Raw genomic sequence first — 8,676 nt, forward strand, 5'->3', positions numbered from 1 at the left:
ACAAATGTGAAGAATGTGGCAAAGCCTTTTACCAGTCCTCAACTCTTACCAGCCATAAAAAAAAAATCATACTGGAGGGAAGCCCTGCAAATGTGAAGATTGTGGCAAAACCTTTAACTGGTCCTCAGCTCTTACTAAACATAAAAAAAATTCATACTGGAGAAAAGCCCTACAAATGTGAAGAATGTGGCAAAGCCTTTTACCAGTCCTCAACTCTTACCAGCCATAAAAAAAAAAATCATACTGGAGAGAAACCCTGCAAATGTGAAGAATGTGGCAAAGCCTTTAACTGGTCCTCACAACTGACTGCACATAAGATAACTCATACTGGAGAGAAGCCCTACAAATGTGAAGATTGTGGCAAAGCCTTTAACCACTCCTCAACTCTTACTGCACATAAGAGAATTCATACTGGAGAGAAACCCTACAAATGTGAAAATGTGGCAAAGCATTTAACCAGTCCTCAATTCTTTCTAAACATAAAAAAATTCATACTGCAGAGAACCCCTGTTAGTGTGAAGAATATGGCAAAGCCTTTAATAAGTTCTCAATTCTTAACAGATAAGATAATTCATACTGGAGAGAAATTCTACAAACCAGAAAGATGTGACAGTGCTTTTGAAAACACCTCAAACTTTTCTAAACATAAAAGAAATCATAGTGGTGAGAAATCCTAGAAATGTGAAGAATGTGATAAAGCTTTTAAATGGTTGTCACACTTGATTGTAGGTAAGATAAGTTATACTGGAGAAAACGTCTACATGTGTGAACAGTGTCGCAAAACTTTTAACCAACGTTGGCTCACACCTTATTTCACAGGAAAGCATTTATACTTGAGAAAATTGTACAAATATAAACACTGTGAAAAGCCATTAATATATGCTTACAACTTACTCAGCATCAGAGAGTTCATGCTTAATAAAACATTATACATGCAACTACTGTCAAAATATCTTTAAGAAAATGAAAGACTTTAAAGTGAAGAAGAAGATTGTAGTAGGGTTGTAATATGTTTGCTTGTATCACAGATCTTATTGTACGCATTTTGTATTAGAGGAAACCTCTGAAGCAATTGCTTAAACTTCGTTCAATATCAAGGAATTTATATTGAAAAAAAACCATGCAAATGTAATAAATATGGAAAATACTTTTCAAAACTACAGCTTAGAAAATACCAGAGAGTTCATACTAAAACATATTTTGCAGATGTGTAGTAGGACGAGCTGCAGACAAAACCTCTTAGACACCGAGTTGTAGAAGGAAGGGCTTTCTTCAGCTGGGAGCATTGGCAAGCTACTGCCTTAAAATCTGAGCTCCCCGAGTGCACAATTTCTGTCCCTTTTAAGGGCTCACAACACTAAAGATTTCACATGAAAGGGTCATGATTGATTGAGCAATCTAGGGGATATACATGACAGGGGTTTCATGCAATGATAGAAACAGAATAGGGCAGGGAGTTTCACAGTGTTCTATACAATGTCTGGAATCTATGAGTAACATCAGTTTTAAGTTATGAGTTGATTTTAACTACTGAGTTTAGACCAGGCAGGTAGGCCCAGGCCTGGTTTCAGGCCTGGCGCCCGGCTGCCTGCCTTTGGTTTTACTTCCTTGTTTTTTTCCTTAAAAAACTGGTACTGAGTATAAAACAATATAAAACGATATGAGAGGGTCTCTCTCTCTTCCCTCATTTCCCCCCCTTTTGAGACTCTCACTTTTATTAGTGGGAGTTCTCACTCTTATTTTGCTACTTATGTCTTTTGTGTAATAGGTTGATAGTGATTTATATAGTGCACTTGTGCTGAAGCATTTTGGTGAACTAAGATAGTGATGAAGCTTTTATCATTTGAAGAAGTACAGACAGTAAACAAGGGAACAGTAAGCAGGTTCTTATGACTATTATAACTTTTATTATAAGAGTTTTAAATCCTTTTAGTGCTGGGAATGAATTTTAAACATGGCTTCAGGGTCGAGTTTGTGCTACACTTGTATGGGCACATGTGTCAGTTTTGCCGTATTTTTAACTGTGTCTTTAACTACTTGCCTTTGATTATCTATGTGTAGACAGTAATTAGTAAGGTTAAATTTCTTATAGATCTCTCTTTCAGCTGCTAACAAGTAGTTGAGAACCTATCTATTTTGATAGCATTTTTTTTGTATCTGAGTTTCTTGTCAGTCCAGAATAGTCAATGCTTGACTGGTTTTATTAGTGATGATTTCTAAAACAGCTTGCAACCATATGATTTAGTTGAGCATGTAAATGGGGGCCCAGTGTCCCATGAACCATCTTGTGTCTTAAGTGGCAGGCCTATAGTATTATATAATTTTTTTAGGAGGTCATTTATTATCTTTTCAATCACCTATGGCTATGCTTGGTTTTTTACAGGAAGCATAGACAGGGAAGCTCAGGAGTTCACTTGTTTTTATGGGCAGTAGGAAGAAAGATGGTTTAATAGTGCCAATAACACAACTACCTGTCCACTGGTCAGGCAGTTCAGCATACGCTCTATGTCTACATATTCAATGTAACCTGGTGGGGGCAGTTCAGTCCCAGTGGAATTCAGGGTGGGCCCCAGGCTGCAACCTTGGGAATTTACTGAATGGATCTCTTTCAGTATAATTGGAACTCTACCATGTAACTGTTTTTTTCGGTACCATTATATAGTTTTTGTCCCGGACAACTAAGTCATCTTACAGAATGAGTTAATTTTTTCTTTTTTTTCTAGACAACTAAGTCATCTTACAGAATGAGTTAATTTTTTCTTTTTTTCTAGCTATACAATATTGTCTAATAATGGAGACTTTTAGAACCTAGAGATGATCAGGGTGATTCTTTTGGGCTGGGAATTCATCAGAAACTGGGTCTGTAGGCACTAATTCTCAGGCTTCTTATGGCCATTGATCTCCTATTACAGTTTTTCTACAAACATAACATGAAGTGACGTTTAGAGACTGGGCTACGTGCTTGGCTAATTGCAAAAACAAATTTCTGGTTTTTCTTGGAGTCTCTGATATTGGCACATTTAGTTTGTCATAGAAAGTCTGAAATACTGGTTTTGGAGAGTGTTTACTAACCTCTTCTTTTACTAAGATATTTACTGTGGGACCTAGTCTTTTCCTATTGATGCCCAGAGATATGTGTTCTCCTTTTTTTCTCCCTTGGGTTTAAGGGATTTGTAATTATTAATTTCAAGGGGTTGCAGCTTCCACTCATACAGGAGGGGCTGCCTTCTCATTTTTGGAGCTAAACAGGATCTTTTTCATCCTTTTTATAAAGTCTAGATGACACAAGACCAGTAATTACACACATTTGCACATGAGCTTAATTTATGGCAGATATGCTTATTTTTTGCCGTGTAACTTTTCTTTAATAAAATAATTACATCTTATTTTATATCGATTGCTATTGATAGTGACACAAGCATTAAATTTTAGGGTTATATGCTTGGAGACCTTCTTTTCTTCTGTCCTAGCTATTACTTGTGTCACCTAGAAAAGGACCAGTCCTTAATTTTATTTTAAAAACTATGATCATGGGAGGCTTAAAATGGGTCATAACGCACATCAGGTTGGTTGGTTATTTCCTGGGCTACATACCTTGGATAGAATAGCATTATACAAACAAGTTTTGTTTTATTTTGTTTTGTTTAAGAGTCCTGGTACACTTATAGTAACCATAAAATCATAGGACCGTAGCAGTCTTTTGTCCTACGTCAGTGACTTGATGTATATACTGGGAACAGCCCTCAGTCTGAGGAAGGTCAGTTGAAGTCCTTACTGTAGAAATCCAAATTTTAAGGAAAATGAGTCCCATGATGAGTTTCCTCATGTTTCAGCCGTGTGTGGACCACTCACCTTCCGGGTGTGACTGGAGCAGGGCTTATCGTTTTCTTCAGAGTCACTTTGCAGGGGCTGGTGAAGCTGCTCCCATCCATGTACAGCCCCCACTCTACTGATGTTTAAGGATGGTCTTGGAGGTTGTGCCCACTAGAATAAACTGAGTTCAATACTTTTACCCAGTTATGTTTAACTGGGCTCTCTGATACCAGGAGCAAGGTGGCGGTGTTTAGGGTGTTGCAAACTTCAATGGTTATGCGGGGATTTTCACAGAGCAAGCTTTGGTATCTAGTTAGTCTAGCATTCATTAGCTAATGGTGTCCTTTGATATTTATTAAAATTACCACAGCATGGGAGACTTTATGTTTAGGTTTTGCCTAAGAGTTAGCTTATCTGCTTCTTGTGCTAACAGGGCTGTTGCTGCCAGGGCCCTTGGACGTGGGGGCCAGTCTTTGGAAACCCCATCTACTTGTTTTGAGAGATAGGCCACTGGCCTTGGCCAGGGCCTTACAGTCTGGGTGAAAACTCCAACTGCTATTTTTTCTCTTTTTGACACATACAGTGTAAAGAGTTTTGTCCAGTCAGGTAGCCTCATGACTGGTGCCTACACGGGTTTTTCTTTTTAACTCATGAAAAGCTCATTGCTGTTGGTTGTAATAGATGTAGTTTATTTAATCTACATTTTTATTGACTGTCATCTACCAAAATATTGACTTAAATCCTGTAACTATTTGATTTCAAACTTTAAATTGATCTGGTATTCCTTATGGGGCTCCAATTGCATCTAAATAGATGTGAGAGTTGAAAGACCTGTAAGGGACTTCTCTCACTTTATGATGTCTTATTATTTTCTTTTTCCAGTTGATGAAATGCCAGGGTGAAAGGGATAGCCAAATGGACTAAAGCACAAGTGCCACTCTAGTTATTTGGCAGAGTGCCCAGTAAAGGTCCACCACAATACCACAACACATCTGCTTGGGGATGAACAAGGGCTGACTGATTAGCTCTTGAAAATTCTTAAGCTCACTGTGTCCCTTCAGGTCTCTAAAGAATGCTAAGTCTCCTCCCTGCCATGAGACATGAAGCGAACTTAGTGTTGGGAGACAGAAGCTGGATGGCCCTTGGGGGCTGACCCACAGGGACTTTGGGATACAGCAGAGAAAGCTTGGCGTGACTTATTACTCCAGGCTGTAGAATCCTGGAAAAGAGCTACCATGCAGCCCATGCCTGGTCGACTGGAGGACCACCTTAGTGGAAGGGGGACAATCAGGGCCTCTGGCCTGCCATGTGCACAAGCATAACAATTGCTTTTGTTTAATGTGCAGCTAGAATATTTGATACATTTCAAGCAGGCATTTACAACTTGGTATGTTGTCTTAATTGCCAAAGTTTGTTTTAAGTCTTTAACTTCTGTGATCCTCTAGTAAAATGAATGTTTCCTTTAGCACCTATCTTTATTAATTAGTTTTTGGACCAAAGAAAGCTAAACACCATTGTATATTTAATAATGCTTCTTGTATGATTTTTGTACCAGATAAGCTAAATTTTACCTCTATATTAGTGTGTTATTAATGTTAAACTTAATTTTAATAAAACCTTATAGACATATCCAATTTTTCATGTTTGACCATAAGGTAAGATTTTATAGACTCTTTCAACCTTTTATAATTTTTGTTAAAGAGCAGGTTGATGCTTTAAGAAAAACCTGTTGCATTTTTACTTTAATGTCCAGTTCACAGAAAAGCTGGATGATACCTTTTTAACTTTAGCTAATATGTTTACACACAGAATTTTCTTTATGATTAATGTTTTAAAACTTGCTTAAACTTTCAAAACAATAATTTTTTAACCTTTTAATGTAGGTAAATCCACATTCTTATGCCTCCTTATAATGTTTTTACCAAAGGTGTATTTTACTTTTCTTATATACCTTGCACATAAACTGTTTCTTCAGTAGTACTCAGGAGGCCTTATTACTTTTAAATTATACAACCTTTTTGCATAAAATTTTTTTATAACTTTTTTTTTAAACAACTGGTTAATTTATTTCAGGACAAGAATTTACCATATAACTTTTTTAATATAAATTTTGCCTCCCCCTTTCTTTTTTCCTTTTTTGAAATTTTTCAGCATAGTTCCTAGTGGGTTGGGGTTATTTGTGCCTGACCCATGCTTCTTCAAGACAAAACACCATGCTGACACCACACACACACCACAAAACAAAAAACAGGTAAAAAGGGCACACACATACTTCTGCAGTTTACACCAAACCAAAATCAGAGTATCCAGAAACCTAAGCCAGGTCAAAACCAAAACCAAAGTATCAAGCAATCCAAGTCAAGTCAAAAACAAAAACCAAAGTACCATACAGGCACACTGTGAGTGATCAGGTCATGCTTCCACTCAGATGGAGTGGGTAAGTTCCAAAGACTAGTCTTTCCAAGTTTCAGATGTCCGTACTCCTAGTGCCAATTCCTTCCTGGTGTTCAGCCACTGTGTTAATCCTCCTGCTACGCGCTGCTCTGGCGAGGCATTCCACCGGGACAATTGCCTACTTGGGAGCGCTCTTTGGATCCCATCACTCAGGCTGGCCAGAGTCCCTCACAGGGATGCTCGGATGCTCTACAGCACAGGCCTAAGCCACCTAAGGGGCTGCCTCGGCCATCCATCAGTCACCTGGCTTCCTGGTCAGGGAACCAAGAAATGTAGCCAGATGAGCCACAGACAAAACCTCTCAGACACAGAGTTATAGAAGGAAGGGCTTTATGCAGCTGGGAGCATCGGTAAGCTACTGCCTTAAAATCTGAGCTCCCCGAGTGCACACTTTCTGTCCCTTTCAAGGGCTCATGACACTAAAGATTTCACATGAAAGGGTCGTGATTGATTGAGCAATCTAGGGGATACGTGACAGGTTTCATGCACTGATAGAAACAGAACAGGGAAGGGAGTTTCACAATGTTCTTCTATACAATGTCTGGAATCTATGAATAACATCGGTTTTTAGGTTATGAGTTGATTTTTAACTACTGGGTTTAGGCCAGGCAGGCCCAGGCCTGGTTTTGGGCCTGGCACCAGGCTGCCTGTCTTTTTGGTTTTACTTACTTTGTTTTTTTTCTTAAAACAGGTACTGAGTATAAAACAATATGAGAGGGTCTCTCTCTCTTCCCTCAGATGCAGTAAAATTTAAGGAAATTTTAATCCAGAATTAAGTCTAGGCAAATATCAGATAATTTATAGTAGAAACATGTAAGGCACTGATGCTTCAGATATTATACTAAATCAGAGTGCTGGTTATAGAAAATAATCTAAAACTAAAGTTGGTAGAAAAATTATTTGTATATAAGTTTAAAAGAAGTTTNCTGCTGTTTCTTCATTCCTATTTACATGTGAAAGCATGTGATCAATTGTTGCTGCATCAAAGATATGAGAGATTCTTTTTTATTAGGTAAGCATTATTTATAAACTTTGTTATGAAAAAGTAAGGACATTAAAATGTAAGATGCATGATGAAAATCTAAGTAAAGAGACCTTTGTGGTTAACTTATAATGTTGAGTAATGTGTGAGTTAGGTGTTCAGAGTAATATTCTTCTGCATTATGAGAAGAAAACTTTTAATTTCATAAATAATTTAAAATTTAGTATATTGTACTTATTATACTTTTATATAAAATGCATTATATTTTGAAAATTTCAGATTATATGTGATGTTAATATATTCAACATTTTTAACATGTTAAATACTATTGTGCATTCAATGACGTGTTATGCCACAAACGTTAATTCCACCTTACTCAAGGTTGTACGTAAAATATGGTAACAATATACTATTTGGTAACAATGGATTAATGTCTCTAGTAATCTCCTTTGCCAGTGCCTTGATGGCAAATAAGTTAAACAATACTATTTTTGTAAATTAAATTTTTTTCTATTTTATTTTATTTTTTTTGAGAGGAAGTCTTGCTCTGTCACCCAGGCTGGAGTGCAGTGGCGTGATCTCAGCTCACTGCAACCTCACCTCCTGGGTTCAAGCAATTCTTCTGCCTCAGTCTCCCAAGTAGCTGGGATTACAGGCACCTGGCACCACACCCAGCTAATTTTTGTATTTTAATAGAGACAGGGTTTCACTCTGCAGGTCAAGCTGGTCTCAAACTCCTGACCTCAAATGATCTGCCTGTCTCGGCCTCCCAAAGTGGTGGGATTACAGGCATGAGCCCACTGTGCCCAAATTTATTTTATTTAAATTTATTTTTCTTAATTATTTGGGGTACCTAATATGAGTATGTATTCATGCAATATATGGCATATTTTGATACAAGAATACGGTATATAATAATCACATCAGGGTAAATGAGGTATCCATCCCCTCTAGTATTTTTTTTTTTTTTGTAGATGGACTCACTCTGCCGCCCAGGCTGGAGTGCAGTGGCACAATCTCAGCTCACTGCAAACTCCGCCTCCTGGGCTCAAATTATTCTCCCTCAGCCTCCCGAGTAGCTGGGATTACAGGTTTGTGCCACCACGCCCAGCTCATTTTGTATTTTAGTAGAGACAGGGTTTCACCATGTTGGTCAGGCTGGTCTCGAACTCCTGACCTCGTTATCTGCCTGCCTCAGCCTCCCAAAGTGCTGGGATTACAGGTGTGAGCCACTGTGCCTGGCTTAGCGTTTATCCTTCGTATAACAAACAATCCAATTGTATACTTCTAGTTACTTAAAATGTACAATTAAATTGTTATTGATTACAGGGTTATTTTATAGTCATAATAAAAGTTATGTAGAAGTATAAATAAAATCCATACATTTCTGGGTCCTGAATAAATATTTTAAAGTTTTCTGATATTTA

General features: G+C 37.8%; 1 pseudogene; it reads left to right on the top strand.

Annotated features, from left to right (window-relative positions):
• Nucleotides 1-5: 5 nt before the first annotated feature.
• On the top strand, nt 6-677 carry LOC108513359 (zinc finger protein 98-like; annotated as a pseudogene).
• The last annotated feature ends 7,999 nt before the right edge of the window (nt 678-8,676 follow it).

Source organism: Rhinopithecus bieti, unplaced genomic scaffold, assembly GCF_001698545.2.
Source record: "Rhinopithecus bieti isolate Rb0 unplaced genomic scaffold, ASM169854v2 scaffold_32916, whole genome shotgun sequence".
NCBI classification, from domain to species: Eukaryota; Metazoa; Chordata; class Mammalia; order Primates; family Cercopithecidae; genus Rhinopithecus; species Rhinopithecus bieti.